This window comes from Molossus molossus, unplaced genomic scaffold, assembly GCF_014108415.1.
Source record: "Molossus molossus isolate mMolMol1 unplaced genomic scaffold, mMolMol1.p scaffold_m16_p_1, whole genome shotgun sequence".
NCBI classification, from domain to species: domain Eukaryota; kingdom Metazoa; phylum Chordata; class Mammalia; order Chiroptera; family Molossidae; genus Molossus; species Molossus molossus.
In genome coordinates this window covers 190,481,099-190,503,356 of record NW_023425344.1, presented here as the reverse complement: position 1 = coordinate 190,503,356, position 22,258 = coordinate 190,481,099, and the positions used below count along the sequence as shown (strand labels likewise).

Below are 22,258 nucleotides of genomic sequence, written 5' to 3'. Positions count from 1 at the left end.
CAGTATTCTCTGGGTCTGGTAATCTCTAAATGGCATGTTTTGGAGAACTGTCCCTTTGAAGACTGTTCTGAAAATTTGTCTTGGGCAGTGGGGGGTGCCTTTTGTGAGTATGTGTAGTCATGACATTTTATACTGTAATTCGTGTAGGTAGGTGTTTTGCCAACTATTAATTACCTCTAATTACAATGAACAGAATTGTCTTACTTTCAAGTCCATATTTGCAGGAGACTCTCCATTTAGGATTCTAAAGTCGTTGCTTCCAAATGTGATCCAAGTTAAGCTCAGGGCCCAAGTTGCAGCACGTTATAGTGAAAAGAGGTCTGGACCCAACATCAAGAGAACTGGATTCTAGCCCCAGGCCTTTTCACTTACTGTGTGACCTTGGGAAAGTCCTTAACCTCTTCAGTAAATGGAGTTAATTATACCTGCCCTGCATCTGTTACAAGGCTGTTGTGAGGATTAAATTTAATAATAAGTAGGAAAGCTTTTTGTAACCTGTGAATTTCTCTACAAATATTAGGTATGTGATTAATTTCTTCAACCATGAAACGAGTTTTCATGAAACATTCTCTGGGACCCCTTTCTTTCCAGCCCCAGACATAAAGACTGCACAATTGGAATTTCTCTTTAAACCTGGTAATTTCTTTAGGCACTGTAGATCTCTAATGTATAAATGAATGCAGTTAGAAATGGATTCAAAGTTACTTTATTAACAAACATTTATATTAGTGCCTACTGTGTGCCAGGTACTGTTCTAAGTGCTTTACAAATTAACTCATTTAATTCTTACAGTAAATATATGAGGCGGCTACTAAGAAATATCAAATTTCCACACGAGGAGATAAAGATCTGTAAACATTCCTTCACTGTGCTGAGGAGTCCTTTCTTGAGCTGCCTGCCTAATTGTAGGCGAGTTAACTGGAGACTGACTGGATAATAAATTGCTCTTTAGTTTTGGATATGCTTTTTTCCACCGAGGTGATTTTTGTGTGTGGGGTTGGGGTGGGTGGGGGAGGGCGATACTGTGATTTTTCAGTTGTAAGGTTTTGAGCTTCAGCTGTAGCCTCATCATGATCTGTTTTAAAAATTACCTTCTAGTCATTATAAGGACAGATTGGTTTAGACATCAAGACTGAAGTTGAGTTTCAGCCACCTTCTCCTGTCTACATTTATGCCTAAGAATAATCTGGTTATTTGGCTTTTGTTGATGAATTCTTTGTGTGAATGGACTATAGCTTAATGATGGGCAAAACTATTGAGCACCTCCTGGGTGCCAGGTGTTCTGCTTAATGTTGAGGTTCTAACAGTGAACAAGACACAGCCGTTTGAAGAAACAACAGTCTGTTTCTTATATTCTTGACCAATTTTAAATCTCCAAGGGCATAAATAATCTGCTGTAACTCCGCAGCAGGCAGAGAGCTGACATAATATTAGTAGAGGTTAAGGAACAGGTTGGGACATGGGGAATGTTGGAATGGTTCTAGAGATAAAACCTTGGGTAGTGATTATTAGAGGAAGAGGGCAATCGTTAGAAGTAGTATCAATGGATAAACACAAGGATTTTTCTCTTGCAGAGGATTATAGGCAAGGAAGTTCTGGGGCAGATAACTAGGAAAGATGTATTAGTGACATGCCATAATTGTGGCATTCTACATACTGGTTAAATCTGAAAAGTGTCCTTGTAAAAATTGTTATTCAGCTAGTCCTGTCTGGGTAGCTCAGCTAGTTAGAGTGTTGTCCTTGTAACACCAAAGTTGCAGGTTCCATCCCTGGTCAGGGCACATACAAGAATCAACCAACGGCCCTGGCTGGTTTGGCTCAGCGGTTAGAGCGTTGTCCTGTGGACCAAAGAGTTGTGGGTTCGATTCCAAACCTCTGTTGGCGGTTCCATCCCTGGCCCTGGTTGGGTCGTGCAGGAGGCAACCAAATGATGTATCTCTCTTACATTAATGTTTCTCTCTCTCTTCATCCCTCTCTTTCCCTCCCTCCTTCCCACTCTGTATGAAAATCAGTGGCAAAATATCCTCGGATGAGGATTAAAAAAAAAAAAATGTTATTCAGGCCAGCTGGTGTGGCTCAGTGGATCGAGCATTTTCCCATGGACTGAGAAGTCTTGGTTCAATTCCAGGTTTCAGGCTCGATCCTCCATAGGGGGCATTCAGGAGGCAACTAATTGATGTTTCTCTTTCACATCAATGTATCTCCCTCTCTCAAAAAATCAATAAAAACATTAAAAATAAATATTATTCAGAGCTTAAAGGCAGATTTTGTTTTTTATCCTCACCCGAGGACATTTTTGCATTTATCTTCAGATAGAGCAGGAGGGAGAGCGGGAGGGGGAGAGAGAGAGAAACATTGATGTGTGTGATGTGTGAGAGAGACACATAGAGTGGTTGCCACCCACACAACCCCAACCGGGGCTGGGGACAAACTGCAACCGAGGTACATGCACCTAGTGGGAACCGAACCTGGGACTCTCTGGTCCGCGGGCTGATGCTCTAACCACGGAGCCAAACCGACCAGGGCTTAAAGGCAGATTTTAAAGAGCTTACAGATCATTCTTATTATGGTGAAAGGCAGGAGATCATTCAGTTTGCCCTTTTTAGCTAAAATAATAATGGTTTTGTCACAGAAATTTAGTAGGCCTTCTATTCTGTAAAATTTTATAACAGTATAAACATTTAAAAAACATTTTTTTTCTTTATTGATTTTCAGAGAGAGAGGAAGGGAGAAGGAGAGAGAGTTAGAAACATCGATGAGAGAGAACATCGACTGGCCACCTCCTGCATGCCCCTCACTGGGATCGGGCCCACAATCTGGGCATGTGCCCTGACCGGGAATCGATCTGGCAACCTTTTGGTGCATGGGTCAACACTCAACCACTGAGCCACATTGATCGGGCAACAGTATAAACATTTTAAGGGCAATAGCTAGGTTCCTAGGATACAACATTTCTAGAAACTAACATTTTGTTTAAAACATGTGTTTTAAAATTTTATTTCCTTTTATTGATTTTAGAGAGAGAGGAAAGGAAAGGGAGAGAGAGAGAGAGAAACATCGGTGAGAGAGAACATCAATTGGCTACCTCTTACATGCCCCTCACAGGGAATTTGACCCACAAATGGGCATGTGCCCTGACCAGGAATTGAACTGGCGACCTCTTGGTGCATGGGTTGATGCTCAACCACTGAGCCACACTGGCCTGGATGTTTGTTGGTTTTAAAAATGACAGATTTATTGCCCTGGCCGGTTTGGCTCAGCGGTTGGAGCCGTTGGCCTGCAGTCCAGAGGGACCCAGGTTCATTTCCCGCTAAGGCATGTACCTCAGTTGCAGTTTGACCCGGGCCCTGGTTGGTCATGCGGATGGTGGCCACTCGATGTGTCCCTTTCATGTTGATGTTTCTCTCTCTCTCTCTCTTTTCCTCTCCCTCCCTCCCACTCTGTCTGAACAAAAAAATGGAAAAAAGTGTCCTTGGGTGAGGATTAAAAATAAAAAAATAAAAATGACAGATTTATTGAGATATAATTCACATACCATACACTTCACCACTTCAGTGCTTTTTTAGAATAAGCGTAGAGTTGTGTATTGATTTATTTTGAGATGTACCTGGCTTGTTCCCAAAAGAATTGAAGGTGGCTGTGATATGTCATTACTTCTGATTTTGAAAATATTTGCTAGTCTTGACTTGCCAGTGGATATTTGAATCATAACATCACCCATAGATGCTTTTAGCAACTTCAAAGGACTCAGTGTTTGTGGAGCAGGGTTTATTAATTAGACCTGGCAGCAATAAAATTGTCATGCTAGTCCTCCTTACGTGAGGTTCAGAGACACCATGGATAGCACCATAAATGCTGTGGAATGGCCAAGATTACCTGAAGTTGTTTCATTAGGAGTTTTGTAACAGTGCCTAAAGGATTTAAAACCCCTGCTCCAGAGCCATGTAAACTTCCCTAGACCAAATAGCTATTTAAGTCAGTAGTAGATTGTATATCCGTAGCTGCCTTTTCCCGCCATATTTCCTCATATGTTCTGAAGCTACATGGCCAAGATTTTTTCTGGGATAGTTTCAGTTTTATATTCTATGCCATTGTTTCTTTAAACTATCAGTCCTGGAAATTCTAATATTTTGGTGTCCAAATTACATTTTTCAGACTGCTTCCAAAATCTTAAAGCAGGACTGCACTCTCATCTCGGATCATTTCCTCAAGTCTTCTATCATGCCCCTTCCAACTGTATTTCCTCCTGATGTCCCTAGGCCTGTTAGTGGCACTGCAGTTCTAGTCTGTCAGGTTGGAAACCTCAGCAGCCTTTCCCTTGTCTCTTTACATTCTATGTCTTCTTTACCAGTTCTAATTTTACTTGATGTCCAGCTGATAGTTCTCTGTTTTAATGACCTGTGCACATTTCCATCTTAGTGTAGTTACTTGCATGTATGTCTGCCACTCCCACACTAATGCAAGCCCCCTGAAATGCTGATCAGAGTTTTGTTCTCCTCCTTGGAGCCTGGCTCAATGTCTCACACATAGTAGGTGCTGGTTAAATATTTATTGGATAAATGGAAGAATATTTGGAAGAGAGATAGACTGCAAATAGGGGTTTAGGATGATTAGTCCACTTGTAGGAATGAAGCAGGGTACAAATACAAAGAAGTAGTTAAACAAGTAAGCACATTTTCAGGCATGTTGAACAGGATGAGTAATAATGGGACCCAGGGAAACCAAGGGAACTGTTGCAGGAAACAAAATGTGAAGTGATGAAGATCAGGTAGACAAAAGCACAGGCAGAAGGTATGGGAAAGAAGGGGACACATCTAAGAGACAGCTCTCTGGGATGGGTTAGATACAGGATGAGAAGGAGAGGAAAGTATAAATTAATGCTAGTAGCTCTATCTTTGGAAACTGGAAGTTCATTCCCATTACATCACAAATTTTTGCTGACTATAGAATTTGTAAGCTACTCACATACTTTAGATTGCGGGAACAAAGCAGAACACTCGTGATTTCCTCCTGAAATATTACTCTCTCTTAAAGCGTAAAAGTTCAGTGTACTGCCCAGTGGCTAAAAGATTACAAAGAGGTTCTAATCTAATGAGAGTTGCTATTGTCAGGTAAACTGTTTAAATCTCCATGGTATTTGCCCTGGCCGGTTTGGCTTAGCTGTAGGACTGTCAGCCTACAGACCAAAGAGTTGTGGGTTTGATTTCAGTCAAGAGCATGTACCTTGGTTGCAGTTTGGGCCCTGGCCCTGGTCATGGTAATGTGGGAGGCAACCAACCAATGTGTCTCTCTCACATCAATGTTTCTCTCTCTCTCTCCCCCTCCTACTCTATCTGAATAAAATGGAAAAATATTCTCTGGTAAGGATTAAAAAATAAATAAATAAATCTCTATGGTACTTTTCGCTTTTCAGAGTAGGGGAACACTGGAGGAAGATCTCTGAATACGATTCCAGAGATTTAACTACAGTCTCCAAAGGGTTGGGGAGTGGCACTAACTTTTCTGTAGGAGAGTGTGGGAGAGGAGAGATGAACCCCCTTCCTTACACCTTATCTCAGAAGGTAGTTTATCTTCTCTATTTTTCATTTTATGATGGATTTTTACCTCCGTTGGGAGAATCTAGGGACATATGGCCCACGGAAGATGGACTTGGATCTATTTTTCTCCAGTTTGGGCAGTTCCTAATGAAGTATAAGGTATTAATGGAAGGGTAAACTTCCAGCTGCTCTAGGGAATAAAGTCTGGCCCCTGGTAAAATATTGTAGGTCACCCCACTGCTCCCACTCTGCCCTGATGGGCATGTCCTCTCCCCCACAGTGGTCTTCCCAGACTTTTTCCATATGTCTACCCGGGGAGTTTGTCCCTGCTTTCCCTCCAGCGCCTGCCTCTCTCTCTCTAATCAACTTTATTGAGGTATAATTTACATGTAATAAAATTCACTGATTTAAAGTGTACAGTTTAATGAATTTTGACAAATATATTCTGTCATGTAACTACTACCACAAATAAGATATAGCACATTTTTACCACCCTCAAAAATTCCCTTTTGTTTAGTTTCTTCTCTTCATCTTATTTAGAGAGTTTACTGGAATTGTGTTTGCCCACCATGGCAGAGAGAAGAGTTGTTTGTTTTAAAAAACATATATTTTGGTTCCACCTTAACCCAACTAATAGAGACTGAATATAGAGGCCTGACCTTGGGACTCATTCCTTGACAGTGGGAGGTAGGAGTAGATAGAAGAGTAGTTGATGACTGATTTAGTCTTTCCTTCACACACTTACCCCTTTACCTTTCTTTATGGTGTCTGCATTTGATGCCTTGTTTCCTTAGGTCCTTAGTCAGTTTTCCCCTTTAACAGTGCTCCTCCCCCATCTGCCTTGGTTGTGCTGTCAGTTTGGGTTTGTGCTGATACAGATTTCTGAGCTTTGCAGAAACATATTCCTGGCTTCTTCCTGCCTCCTGCATTCTGAATTTCTCTGTGAAGCCCTCTTCATTTGGAAGTCGTCTTAACCAGAAGCTGTTAGCATTAAACATCTTGTAAAACGGAGGCTTGCTGCCAATTGTAGAATTTAGGGATGATGTAATTATGTTTTGATTTCAAAATAATGACTCCCAACTTGATTGAAATCCAGGGAGAAATGTGTTTACCTACCCCTGAGTGTTAATAGGGACCATCTATCTACCTCCTTTCTCCTGATGTGCTGCTGTGGCCAAAAAACGTGAGCAGAATGCTAGACTAGAGGGGAACCTGATACAAAAATACAAGTTTTGTCTATCCTTGGTCATTCATACAAAAACATGCATTGTCCTGGCTAAGAATCCTGTATGTGTGGTTGGGGTTTCCAGTTTTTGATGAATACATGCTGAAACTAGAGGATTTTCAGAATAGGAGAAATAAAATGATCAGGCTAGTAAAGAGGCTAAACAGAAAGATGAAGGTGAACTGGGAAAATAGTGAAGTATTTCACACCAAGAATAGTAGAAGTTTCTAACATCAAATCTCAGTTCAGTAGGAATAGTTGTTAGATCTTGAAATAAAGAAATAATGTCATTTAAAATGAATTTTTCCTCAAACATTGTTTACATTTATGAAATTTAGTGCCTCAAGTTATATCAGTTAAGATATAGTACATAAAGAAAAGGTTCTGAATAATTCATAGATGATAGTTCTGACAAACCGATTTATCTAACCTATCTTTGACAGCATTAAACAGTTCACCAGCCTGAGCTATTTTAGTTGGAAATAACAGAAACTCAACTCAAAGCCAAAAAGGATTTTATTTGCTTATATGACCTGAAGGTCTAGGCATGGCTGGATTTAAGGCTCAGATGTGGTCTCTGGGGCTTTCTGTTACTGGCTCTCATGTCAGATTGTGCTGTCTGACATTGGTTTCAATCTCAGAACAGCTCTTTTCAGGGTGGAAAAGATGGTCAGTGGCAACTGCAGACCATCTGATCTTCTAGCTCTGGACCTGGAGAAAGAGAGCCTGGTAGATGAATTCTGGTTGCCTTTGCTTGGGGTCATGAGCCCTCTCCTTTCACTGTGCCTTGTCGGCAGTAGGGGAGGAATACCATGAACGGTCAAGCCGTGCTCACCCTAGATGACAGGGGGAGGACAAGGCATCACGACTGATAGTCCCACTCGGACCTGCTGGGGTGGCTGAGAGCTATTCCCTATCAGAAGGAATAGTGCTGTAGACCGAGCAACTACCCTTAATTGATGTTCACTGTGAATAAATCACCCAAAATGACAAAGTGATTGAATTCTGTCCCTTCTTTTCTGATCTTTGAGTAGAGAAGATTGGGAGAGTTTTGCATATATAAGAGGATATTGGATATCTTTCTCTTAGAGAATCATTTTGAATTAAAAAAAAAAAAAAAGCCATGGAGAATCCATAAAGCAAATGTTATTAAAAGCATGTCAGACATTAAAGATCTGAAAATTATTTTGCATTCAGTCTTTCTTAGGGGACTGAATCGTCTTTCCTTCTGATCTCTTTCTGCCCTATTTCCTCAGCATTTTATGACCCCTGATTGTCTTCACATCCTTGCTTGCATACATTATTCTATTCCCCCTTTAGAGATAAACTGCAAAATTTCTTTCTTTCTTTTTAAATCCTCACTTGAGGACATTTTTTGATATTTTGTTCAGAGAGAGAGAGAGAGAGAGAGATCGACATTGATGTGAAAGGGACACATCAAGTGGTTGCCACCCACACGATTCAACCAGGGCCGGGGACAAACTGCAGCTGAGGTACGTGCCCTTAGCGGGAACCGAACCCAGGTCTCTCCGGACTGCAGGCTGTTGCTCTAACCGCCGAGCCAAACTGGCCAGGGCAAATTGCAATATTTCTTATTCTCCCTTTCTGATTGTGTGAATTGTTGCTTGAATTCATCTTTGGTGTAATATCTTTTTCTGCTCTCTTACCTTCCACTCCATTCATCTACTTCTTGATCCTCCTTCTACTATATTTCATCCAATCACACTTATGCTCTGTTGTGCTTTGTTATAACCAAACACTTGTTACTTACTAACTTATATCAAAGAGGGTACTCCATTTCCTCAACTCCATGCATTTTTGCTTTGTTACCATTCCCTGAGTCTGACATCACCATAGGAAATAAGTTCACATAAATAATTTTCCCTCTGTTTAACACAATTAAACACTTGTGTTAGACTAGTTTTTAAGACTAGACTAGATTAGTTAGAACTTAGTTATTCAGCTTACCATACCGGAGTATACACAATAAGATGACCAGCTATTACTTTAAAAATATCTCTCTCAAAAACATTTCTGTAGTACTACTTTAAAAACTTTTATATAGGATTGACTTTGATATGCTCAAACTGAGAAAAATCTTGTTTGGCAAGCATTATGCTCAGGTTGGGAGCAGAACTCCTGGAGATGTCCTTAATATCAGGAAAGGTATATCTTAATAATAAGGAATTTGGGTCAAAACCTGGATTAAATTTTCATTAACCCAATTTATATTTTTTAAAATTTTAGTTTAGAAATGAAAAGTTAAACCCACTAGAGCTAACATTGTATTTTAACCCACTCTTCCTGTTTATACTCCTTCTTTTTCATCCTAGACCAAGATTTCTCAACCTCTGCACTATTGACATAGAAAGCTAGATAATTCTCTCTTTTCTGGGTGCTTGTCCTGTGTATTGTAGGATTTTGATAAATCCCTAACCTTTCTCTGCTAGATCCAGTAGCATCCCCCACTCCTAGTTGTGATAACCCATTCATATTGTCTATAAACATTGCCAAATGTCCCCTGGAGGTGGGGGGAGCAAAGACCCCTCTCTCTCCTGCCCCCTCCCACCTTGAGAACTTCTGCTGTAGACCTTAAGATTTAGACTAGGGTAAGAAAAAGTGGGAAGGAATTAAAATCAGAAACAGATTTGATTGAAAAAAAAAAACTTGTAAAAAAATTGATTTTTCAATAAATTTTTCTGCTTAGAGAAATGATATAGTGGATAATTTGAAAAATAAAGACACATATAACAGGAGAAAATTAAAAGTAAAGTAAGTATACCACACAGAGATAATTATTGTCAACATTGATTTACTTCCTTAAAAGTATTTTTATTGCCCGGCCAGTGTGGCTCAGTGGTTGAGCATCAACATATGCACCAAAAAGTTGCCAGTTCAATTCCCAGTCAGGGCACATGCCCAGGTTGTGGGCCCAATCCCCAGTGGGGGGCATGCAGGATGCAGCCAGTCCGTGTTCTTTCTCATCGATGTTTCTATCTCTTTCTCCCTCTCCCTTCCTCTCTGTAAAGTCAATAAAGAAAAAAAAGTATTTTATCTATATTCATAATAGTAATTTTTATTATTTTTAAATTTAACATGTATTGTGAGAATTTTTATTTTATTAAATATTAATTGAGAATATTTTCAATGGTTACATAATATTCTAGTTGGATATACCATAATTTATTTATGGCTGGTCATTTTCACTATTTAAGAAATCTTTGTATATAAATCTTTGCTTGAATTAGTCAGTTTTAGTCAGTTTTAGATTCCAAGTCTTTCTGGCAAGGGTTGGCATTTACGTTTATGCAGGATAGGGTATGCGCATTTATTTCATTTTAAAATAGCACTTTTTATGTACATTGCTTCAGAGCTAGGCTGACCAGATGTCCTATCTCTGTGAGATGCTTTCTGCTATCCAGTACCTTTACTTTGTCTTGAGAAATTCTTTTAGAGTAGCAATATATCAATTTATTTCAAAATTGAACCTTTTGGAAATAAAAAATAACTGAATTAGAATGAATTTAAAAAGAGAAAAAAACATAAAGCTACTGTCTTGAGAGTCTAAACAATGTAATTTTAACCTACAAAATACCTGAAAATACTGTATTATCATTTCTTTATAGATGACATGTTCTCTTAATTAGATCAAATTACCATTGTCTGGAGTGGTCACGCACGGTAAGTTTGCTTTCATTGGGCTATGAAGAACCCGAGAGACCTTTTGTATCCTTTACTACTTTAAAACAACTAGAATGGGTCAAAATACACCCAGTGCTAAAGATAGCACCCTAGAATGGAATCTTACAACACTCAGAGTTGTTTGGGGATTTGTGAGGCCTGCAGTCCTTTGCTGTGTACAGCAGCCCTCCTTTGGGACTGGTAACCACAAATGTGGTAGAGGGCTGATTGTGTGGATACTTAAATATTAAGGCATAGCAAACTGATTTGAAGACTTAGCATCCTTGGGAGTTTTTCTGATTTTCTTCTTCCACTAAAATCTTGATTTTTACCTTATTTAGTTGTCATTTGTTTTCTTCTAAAAACGGTAGCTTGCATAAATGCATGACTCCATGGCAGTATTATTATTAAATAATAATGGATTAAGTTTATTGAGACCTTACTGTGGACCAGACACTATTCTGAGGGCTTTGTTACAATCTCCTTCCTTGGTTCCACATCTCCCAGTGCCTGAAAGAGAGGCTGTATATCATAGCAGTCAGCGACATGGACTCGATCCATACTCAGAGTTTGAATTCTGATTTGAATCCTGGATTTACTATTCACTTTCTCTGTGACCTTAACCAAACTACTTAACCTGTCTGTGCCTCAGTTTCCTCATTTTTATGATGGGGATAATACCTACAGCATGTATTTTAATGATGATTAAATTATTTAATTATATAAAAATGCTGAGAATAGTGACCAATATGTAGTATGTACTTATAAAAGTTAGCTGTTATTATTATTACTATTCGGGTTGTAGCTATCATTCTTCTTCCTCTCTGGCTGCTTTGTCTTCATAAGCTCACCTACCTTCTATTGCTCCTTACATATTGGTGTTCTTAGCCCTGGCCAGTGTGGGTCAGTTGGTTAGAGGGCTGTCCCTGTACACTGAAAGACTGGGTTTGATTCCCTTTCGGGGCAAATACCCAGGTTCGGGTTTGGTCCCCAGTCATAGCATATACAGGAGGCAACTGATCCATGTTTCTCTCTTTCATCGATGTTTCTCTCTTTCATCGATGTTTCTCTTTCTCTCTCTCCCTTCCTTTCTCTAAAATTAGTTTAAAAAAAATAGTTATTGGTGTTCCTAGGGTCTGTTCTTGTCCTCACATTCTTTCCCCTGTGGCCTGATCTGCTCCTGAAGAGTCAAGTACCAACCCTGTGATGATGACTTCCAAATCTCTGTTTCTAACCTATTTGCCCTCCTTACAAATCTAGATACCTATGAACAACTGCCTTGTGGACATCTTTACAAGCACTTCAAACCTAACATATTCAAAATTGAATTTGTCACCTTCTCCATCCCTCTTCATGCCACTCTACCCTACTTCATCTCTGTGTCTTAGTTTCCTCATCTATTGGATGGGATAATAATAGTATCCACTTCATAGGGTTGTTATGAGTATTAAATGAGATAGTTCATGCAAAGCACTTAGAATAAAGCCTGGTACTGATAAGGAAATGTTAGCCACTATTATAATTATTATTTGTATTCCCTGTCTGGTGAAATGCATCAACATTCATCCATTCACTCAAACTAAAAACTTAGAAATCATCTTATTTATTCGCCCAACCCAAATTAATTACCTAGTACTATTCTTACTGTACTCTGGCCCTTAATATTTCTTTCCTGGATCTCAAAACAGCTTCCTAAGCGATTTTTGGTCTTACCTACTGTAATCTATTTTTTGGTCTACTTCCAGAGTCATCTTGTTTATGTAACACACATATCTGATCATGTCACGTGCTGTCTGGATTGAACTTCCTCAGTGATTCCCCATAGGATTTTGTCTTGAAAATAGATTTGTGTAGTACTTTCCAAACTTTGGTGTCCATTTGCCTAACATAGGAATCTTGTTAAAATGGAGATTCTGATGTAGGTATGTGATGGGGCCAAAGACTGCATTGCTAGCAACTCCCAGGTGATGTTAGTGTGCCAGATTGAAGACCATACCTTAACTAGTGAGGCTGTAATGCACAGGGCTCTTCCTGACCTGCCTTTACCCTGTACCTGCCTGATCTCTTGTGTTTTCCTCTTGGCATTTAGGTCTTCTCTTTAAAGTCAAGAGCTTTCCAGTCTGGCTAAGATGCTCTGTCTGTGTGTTCATGTAGAGCATTCTGTTTACCTCTGTCCTGACACTTACCTCACTGCCCTGTAGTTGTCTATCTTTCTAGTGCTTCTCTGAGTCCATTAAAGACAGAGAAAATATCTTATTTGTTTTGTTTTAATAACAACTTTATTGAGCTATAATTCATATATTATACATTCACTTAAAATGAGTAATTCAATGGTTCTCATCTGTTTTCTGACCCAGCATCTACATCAGGATTTGGTACATAGTAAATAACAAGTCCATGATTGTATGAATGAATGAATTAAATGACATTAAAGTATCATTGTAAAGTTTTCTTTAAATTTTCCTCTCCATGCCTGTATTATTATTATTATTATTTTTTTGGTTTTGTTTTAAAATTAATTAATTAATTTTTGTTGCAGATGTTTCTTCTTTTCCCCCCATTGGCACCCTCCTCCTGATCCCGCTTCACCACCCCAGCATTGTTGTCTATGTCCATTTCCATGCCTGTATTTTTGTGGGTTTAACATGTCAGCACTTAGATAATCTTATTTATTCATCAGTAACTCTCAGTGAGCTTCCTTCTTCCATCCCTCTTTTTGGCACCAAGGATGGGAACCACTTTATTTTTTTTAATGTATATTTTTTAATTTTAATTTTTAATTCTCACTCGAGAATATTTTTTCTATTTATCATCAGATAGAGTGGGAGGGCGGGCGGGGGAGAGAGAGACACACACATTGATGTGAGAGAGACACATTGACTGTTTGCCTCCCACACGACCCGACCAGGGTCCAGCACGAACTGCAACTGAGGTATGTGCCCTTGACTGAAATTGAACCCGTGACTCACTGGTCCTCAGGTTGATGCTCCAACCACTGAGCCAAACCAGCCAGGGCAATAGGTGGTTTTTTTTTAATTGATTTTTTTAGGGAGAGAGAGGTAGAAACATCAATGTGAGAGAGAAATATTGATTGGCTGCCTCCCGCATGCTCCCTACTGGGGATCGAGCCTGCAACCCGGGCATGTGACCTGACCCGGAATCCAACCGGGACCTATCAGTCCATAGGATGACACTCAGTCCACTGAGCCACACTGGCCGGGCCCACTTTATTCTTTTCTTGGTCAATTTTAATGCATCAGTATAGTTAACTTTCCTTAGTTTTCTAGTGCTTCCAGTTTTCTTTTTCAACCCATGTGCTGTAATGAATAGTAATGACCCAAAGGACAGATGCTGCTCCCCAGCCCAGCACCCCTGACTGGTCCCTGACCCTATCCTCCTTCTGCCCTGATTATCTACTATAGAATTATCATTCCTTAGAATGCCATTCAAGACTGTGATCATTTTCTAACCTTATTCACTTGTCTTGGTCTCAGACTTACTAACTATAATAATCATCTGAAATGCTTTTTTTTTTTTTTTATCCTCACCCGAGGATATTTTTCCATTTTTTTGTACAGATAGAGTGGGAGGGAGAGAGAGACAGAAACATCGACGTGAAAGGACACATCGAGTGGCTGCCACCCGCACGACCAACCAGGGCCGGGGACAAACTGCAACCAAAGTACATGCCCTTAGCGGGAACCGAACCCGGGTCTCTCCGGACCGCAGGCTGACGCTCTAACTGCTGAGCCAAACCGGCCAGGGCTGAAATGCTTTTTAAAATGTCGATTCCTATCTTGGCTGGTGTGGCTCAGTTGATTGGAAGTTGTCCCGTGCTGGTTCTATTCCCAGTTAGGACATATGCCCGGGTTACAAGCTTGATCCCCATAGAAGGCCTGCAGGAGGCAGCTGATCCCTGTTCCACTCTCACATTGATGTTTCTCTCTCTCCCTCTCCCTTTCTCTCTTTCTGAAAATAAAAAAATCTTTAGAGAAAAAAATGTAGATTCCTTGGTCTTGCCTCCAGAGACTCTGAGCCAGTAGGTTTAGGAGCACTCCAGGAATCTGCATATTTAACCAACACCCTAAGTGATTCTGATGCAGGTGATTAGTGGAACTCCACTTTGCGACATTGAACTAACCTTGGTGCTTGAGCCTGTGTTCTGCTTTACTTGACTTTGGACTTTGTTCACTATACTTTCCTCTTGCCAAAATCCCTAACCTAGTATATACTCAATAAAAATTTGTTGTCTCGAACTATTTGTTGAGTGGTGGTGGTAAGCCTTTTTAAAAATTGTAAGATGATATTACTGTTGTCATATTGACGGCTGCTTTTTTTTTCCCCTGGCTGTCCTTAATGTTCCACTTTTTGTTGTTGTTAATCTTCACCCAAGGATACTTTTCCATTGTTTTTTTTTTTTTAGAAAGAATGAAAGGGAGGGAGGGAGGGAAGAAGAGAAGGAGAGAGAGAGAGAGAGAGAAAGAGAGAGAGAGATCCCAACCAGGGCTGGGGATCAAACCTGCAAACCAGGTATGTCTCTTGACCGGGAATCGAACCCACAACCCTTTAGTTTGAGGGTTGATACTCTAACCACTGAGAAAGACTGACCAGGGCCTTAATGTTTCACTAGAATATGTAAGAAGACCTGGCACATAGTAGCGACCCAGTAAATCTTTTTGCTATTTTTAAAGGCACCTGGAAAAACTGCATCCTTTCTATTAAAACTTAATTGAGAGTCTTCGATGGTGAAAGATGTTCCATGACCTTTACTAATAATAGGTGTGAAATAGTATAAGAAATGACTTGCAAAATTATACTGGGAGGTATTTTTCTTTAAAAAAGCTTTAAAAATTCTATAAAATAAATATTTAGTGCAGAACCATGGAAAATTCAGTAATGCAAAAGAAAAAATTGCATGTAGTCCTCTGTCCTCAGATACTCTTATTTATTTATTTATTTTGGTTAATCCTCACCTGAGGATATTTTTTTCCATTTGTTTATTTATTTTTTAGAGAGAGTAGAAGGGAAGTGGGAGAGGGGGAGAAAGAGAGAAACATCAATGTGAGAGAGACACAGATAAGCCAGGCCAGTGTGGCTCAGTGGATTGAATGTCATCCCATGGACTGAGAGGTCCTAGTCAGGGCACATGCCCAGGTGTCAAGCTTGGTCCTCAGTGGGGGATATGCAGGGGGCGGCTGATCGATATTTCTCTCTCACATTGATGTTTCTACCTCTCTCTCCCTTCTTCTCTCTCTAAAAACTGAATAAAAACATATTTTTAAAAAAAGAGAGAGACACACACACACACAGATTGGTTTTCGGGGCTGGGGATCGAACCTGCAACCCTCCAGTGTGTGGGCCGACATTCTAACCATGGAACCCCGCCTGCCAGGGCAGATACACTTAATTTTTTAATATATATCCTTCTAGTCTCTTCTATGTATATTTTCTCTAGCAAAATGGGATTTTTGTGTGTGTGAATACTTTATTGTAGCAAGATTTTTTTCTCTAAGTAGTATGTTGTGAATGTTTTCTTGTGCCAATGCATATTTTTCTACAATATGTTTTTTTTTGTTGTTGTTGTCAATCCTCACCTGAGGATATTTTTCCATTTATTTTTATTTTTATTTTTAGAGAAACTGGAAGGAAGGGAAGGGAAGTGGGGGTGGGGGCGTGAGAGAAAAACATCAGTGTGAGATACACAGATTGGTTATTGGGGCCAGGGGTCGAACCTGCAACCCAGGTACGTGACCTTGAGCAGAATTGAGCCTGAGACCCTTCTGTCCATGGGCTGACACTGTAACCATTGAGCCAACCTGGTTAGGGCTACACTATGTTTTTTAATGGCTTCACAGTATTATATTGCATGACTTAATCATATGTCATTCTGTAAGCCCCCTGTGATAAGTACTTCCAATTTTTTGACAGTTTACACTTAAACGCAAGAGAACCAAAAGTCTTTGTGTGTTCCTTTAAAAAGAACTCAATTGTTGTGGCTAATGAATTTGATTATAATTATAAAACATCACATTTTTCTACTTAACAATATTGGTACAAAAAGTTGGTGATTATCATATCAATGTTAAGAAGATTAATCTAGTGAGATCTTAGAAGGACTAAAAAACCCACAGGAATATCAAAGCACTCAGGAATAAATCCTTAAATACTTGTAATTACAGTTTTGGGATCTCAGAGTCAGTCATAACAGCCCACTAGAAAGGAATTCTCTAGACTGTAGAGGTAGATACATCAAGATTATTAATCACAGGCCAGGTGAGTCACAGTGAAGGTTAGTTCCAACTTAAGAGGACATTGGACCTCTTCCTCCTCTAGTATTTTGGAAGCCACATGGTAGGATGAATTACATTGCAATCAACACATTAATAGACCTGCCTTTTCTTGTTAGTTGAGGAGACTGTACTAGACTAATAAAAGTCACTTGGGATCTGTCAGGCCCCTGCATCCATATTTAATAGTTGCTCAGAACTATTGGCTTTAGAAATGAAGAAGTTGAACCCTGGCTGGTTTTCTCAATGGTTAGAGCATTGACTGTGGACCCAAGGGTTGAAGGTTTGATTCCCAGTCAAGAGCATGTACCTGGGTTGCAGGGGTTTGATCCTTAGCCCTGGGGTGCGTGCAGGAGGCAACCAATCGATGTGTGTCTTCATTGATGTTTCTTTCTCTCTTTCCCTCTCCCCTCCTCCCTTCCACTTCCTCTAAAAAATCAGTGGGAAAATATGTCCTCGGGTGAGGGTTAACAACAGCGAAAGAAATGAAAAGGTTGATTTAGTCTAAAGGGAGAAGATTACAGCAGAGACAGTTTTTTAAGAAAAAATATTTACATCAAGAGAAGTAATGTGGGAAATAGTCTCTGAGACATAAGATATCCTGAAAGCTCTGAAAAGAAAATTTTTTATTATTTATTTATGTATGTATTTTTGTTAATTTTCACCCAAAGATAGTTTTTCATTGCTTTTTAGATAGAGAGGTAGGGAGGGGGAGAGAAACATCAATATGAGAGAGACACATTGGTTGATTGCCTCCCACATGACCCAACTGGGGTCTGGAATTGAACCTGTGGCCCTTTGGTCCTTAGGCCAACACTCTAACTGCTCAGCCAAACTGGCCAGGGCAGGAATCTTTTTTTTTTAATATTGTTTTTCTTTATTGATTTTAGAGAGAGAGAAAAACATTGGTGAGAGAGAACATTGATTGGCCGCCTCCTGCATGCCCCACACTGAAGATCGGGCCTGGGCATGTGCTCTGACCAGGACTCGAACTGGTGACCTCTTGGTGCATGGGTTGATGCTCAACCACTGAGCCACACTGGTGGGGCAGGAGTCTTTTTATTAATGTATAAGCTTCCTCATTCCCCTTGGTTTACAGATACTGCAATTAAATGTTTCTTATAACAAGTTTCCAACTGAAATATATCTGGGAAACTGCCCAGGGGTTTTTAGGGGCCTGGTTCTTCAGAATATGCCCATTTCCTTTGGGGGCAGAGATGATACCTTCTTGGGTCCAAGAGTTTTTTGAGTTTGTGTCAGGAGCAGTGCCTTAGCCTTAGGAAAGTTAGAAGAATCTGTTGACCATGCAAAGTTGCTTCCTTGGTCACTGCCCCTGGAGTCATAGAAGTCCAGTTTGTCTTTTGGAGCTGGGACCTCCTCTGTGGTGTGTTTAACAAGGTTCTGGGGACATTCAAAAGAAAGTCAGTACCAATTTAACAAATCTGCAAGACTTAGTTGTAATCTGTGCTAAATAAACAGAAACAAAATAATTTTGTTTTTAAGGTCAACCATCTCCTGTATTTTTTATTTGCCTTACTTATCCATTGGTTATATTTTCCAGATTTTCTAAGGTAACTATCATAGACTATGTTCAAATTGAATAAATCTGAATGAGTGGAGACCAAATGAATTATTTAAAAAAATATATGGGTGAAATAGATGGAGTAGTACCACTATTGCAGCTTGAAAATTGCTTTTGTTGGGTAGCAGTTAAGATTTTGTGTCTGAAATTAATAGATTTTTAGCCTGGCTGGTGTGGCTAAGTGGTTGAGCATCGACCCATGCACCAAGAGGTCGAAGGTTCAATTCCTGGTCAGGGCACATGCCCAGGTTGTTGGCCAAATCCCCAGTGGGGGGCATACAGGAGGTTGTCAGTTGATGTTCTCTCTCATTGATATATCTGTCTCTCTCTCCCCCTCTACCTTTCTCTCTCTCTAAAATCAATAAAGGAAAAAAATTAAAAGACTAGATTGAGTTTATTGAGGATGTGGTTGATATATAGACAAAGAGTCTCAGCCAGAGCACTGGAACTGCTTCTGTGCATGCTTTTCACTTTAGTCAACTTCATTCCTTAAGTAGCCAGCTGTCCTTTGGTTTTCATTCTTCACTGCCTTAGCACAGTGACAGCAGATGCAGCTGGAGCTTAAAGAAGGGTCATGTTAATCCATTCCAGTGAAATGTGAACTGCCTCATAATTAATGGTATAACAGCCTCATTTAAAGACCATAGACCATTTTTTCCAGCGCTTTTATTTTTTTCAAGGACTAGAGAAGGAGAATGGCACAGAGTGTTCACTTGAGACCATTTTAAACTATTGATCCATTTTACAGTCAACATCTGATGGTTCTAATTTCAACAGGAATCATTCAGGCCATGTAGTGATTTTCTCTTGAGGCTTTCTGCCTTCCGTGACAATTTTTAAGAGAGCAGTCCATGAACTTTGGCTTTGTCAGAATCTAAAAATGGCCTCTACTTAATGTTTTATTTATAGATGTCATATTTTAGTTTAAATACAGTTGACCTAGCAAGCAAGCATTTGTGTGCACAAGTAGGGTGGCAAATACCAAGTCAGGTTGCCTGCTGTGTTATTGGAGGGAAGAAGAGGCTGTATATGTTTCCATCACTGTGTTACTCAGCTATTAGCTGATTTTGCTTTTATGAGGTTAATTTTTATTTTGTCTTCCAAATAGTTAAGGAAAGAGGGGACTATGGACTGAGATAGCCAGAGTTAGAGAAAACCAGGTCGAGAAATAAGTAGGATGATCCTTTCCCATGTTTGATTATCTCAGTTTGCAACCCAACATTCTTGTAGTAAGTAGAAGCTTTCACCTTGTGACCTAACCTTTGAGGGCACTGCCTTCAGGCAAACTAAAAAGATTAATCTACTTCTAATTTTTTTTTTAAATCCTTACCTGAGGACTTTTTTTTGTTTGTTTTGCATTTATCTTCAGTGACAGCCAGATGCAGCTGGAGCTTAAAGAAGAAGGGTCATATTAACCCATTCCAGTGAAATGCAAACTGCCTCATAATTAATGGAATAACAGCCTCATTTAAAGACCATAGACCACTGTGGGAGGAGGAGAGGGGTGAAGAGAGAGAGAGGGAAACATCGATGTGAGAGAGACATATCACGTGGCTGCATCCACATGACCCCAACCGGGGCAAACTGCAGCCAAGGTACGTGCCCTTAGTGGGAACCGAACCTGGGACTCTCTGGTCTGTGGGCCGATGCTCTAACCGCTGAGCCAAACTGGCCAGGGCTCTACTTCTAATTTTAATAGATGAAAAGAGAATAAAAGGAAATGAACATATAACATGGTTTGTAGGGTTTTTTTGATGAACAAAAAGGTATGGATTTCATTGTGGTGTTGAAAATATGCTTAGGATCCTATGTGTGTTAGGAGCTCAATTTTTGGGAATGTAATAATAAAGATGTAAAGAAAAAGAAAATAAAACATAAATAAAAGAAAACAAAAATTCAGCCTCGCCGGTGTGGCTCAGTGGTTGAGCATTTACCTATTCACCAAGAAGTTGCCGGTTCAATTCTCGGTCAGGACCCTTGCCCAAGTTGTGTCCTTGATCCCCCCAGTGGGGGGCATGTGGGAGGCGGCCAGTTGATGTTCCATCTCTCATCGATATTTCTATCTCTCCCTCCCTCTCCCTTCCTTTCTCTCTCTAAAATCAATAAAGAAAAAAAACACTTGGAAAAAAATATTTTTTAAATATGCTGAGGAAAGGGTGGTTTGAGATTGAGAGATTTGAATATGATTACCAAATGTGTTACCATGTATGTGTGGGGCAAATATGGTTATGTGCTGGGAATGAAAACAAACTGATAACTCAGGGGACCAAAGACTTGTCAAAATAATACTGGCCATTGTGCTATGGAGATAGCAAACTCACAGCAGATGAAGCAGGAGGGATTAGAACAAACAGGACTAATACAAATGTATAGTTATGTTTCTACTTTTGTTGTTTGTACATTGTCTTTGTGTTGTGCTGTCTTTTTCTGGTTGATTGTTTCTTCAGGTTAGTTGTAATTTTTACCTAAGCTTTCTAAAACTAGCTACAAAATTTGTTTGGATTACCTGACTCTAGGTTTTTGAAAGATGTGATTGAAACATCTATGACACTTTAGGATCTGTGTGATTCAGATACACTATAACAAGAAAGTACAGAAAAGACTATTTATAATATATAAATAAGATCTAAACTTTATGAATCTAAATGATTAAATAACATATACATAAAATGAATGGGAAATACTGAGAACAAATAAAAGTAACAAACAGTGATGCGATATGGTTAAAAGCATGATCTCCAGTGTTAGGTTGAGCTTCTTCCTGTGTGACTATAGGCAAATTAGTGAAAGTTTTATATATATATATATATATATATATATATATATATATATATATATAAAACTTAGCTCAGTAGTTTTTGTATTATAATGGAGTCCATTACTGTTAACTCTTAGCTGGTATTATTGGCTTGTCTGTTTTAAATGATTTGTAAAACTTTGTTTCCTTAAAAAATTTCATAGCCCTAGAGTGATCTCTCCTTACCATGCTCTCAAAGCTCTTGGAAAGTTTCAGGGCATGAGTTATGCTCAGTAATACAATTTTCCCCCATTCTAGATAGGGTTTGGCTAGAGATACTCTTTCAGTTATAATCTGTCTGCAAATCAGCATTGTCAGCACCATCTGACATAGCCGTAGCTTTTATCCCAGTCCCTTTTTAATCTTTTTGATCTTCATCAGCATTCTCAACCTTTTTTTTTTTCTGCCAGAAAGAGGAACTTATTTTAAAACAGGGCTCTTAAAGGTCCTGCACTCAGTTATAATTAACTAGCATAACTAGTACTTTATGCATAATACAGACATGTGTCATAAACTACCGATTGAATCTCAAAATCTATCCCAACTCCATTTATTTTGCCAATATAGAAGTTTGAATGACAAAATACTTTCTTTTCTAACTTCATTGCAGTTAGAGCTAGCTGTATGATTCAGTTTGGGTAATGTGGTGTAACCAAAAATCTTCTAGAGAGCCTCTACAGAGGGAAAATAGTGCTGTTCTGATTAAAGGAACAAGCAGTAGAAGAGAACAGTTTGGATGTGTATCTCCTCCTTTCTTCTGCTTTTAAGTGTGGAATATGATGTATGGAGTTGTGACATCAGAGTTGCAATCATGAGGCAATGAGCCCAAGAATGGAAAGTTAAGCTAAGGAGGTAGAGCAGAAAGTTGAACATCATTAAGAACCATGAGATAACCTTCTCTGGACCTTGTTTTATACATTATTAAAGTCCTAATAGTGTATGCTGCTTAGTCAGACTTTTCTGTTTCTTGTAGCTGAAAGCATTCCTAACTTAAACAAGATGTGGCAGCTTTACTATAAATAAAGTTAATATAAACTTGGGAGATTTGTATAGTGTTATTTATGTACAAAATGAATACAGGTGACATGGGAATATGAAAGAATGTAAGAGGTGAAAAATGAATTCTAGACATGCTTTTGACATTGAAGA

At 39.3% G+C, this 22,258-nt stretch overlaps 1 protein-coding gene across 7 annotated transcripts in view; it reads left to right on the top strand.

Moving 5' to 3' along the window:
• MYO5A (myosin VA) overlaps positions 1 to 22,258 on the top strand; it is a 201,050-nt gene that overhangs the window by 779 nt on the left and 178,013 nt on the right. The gene's annotated exons all lie outside the window — the stretch shown is intronic.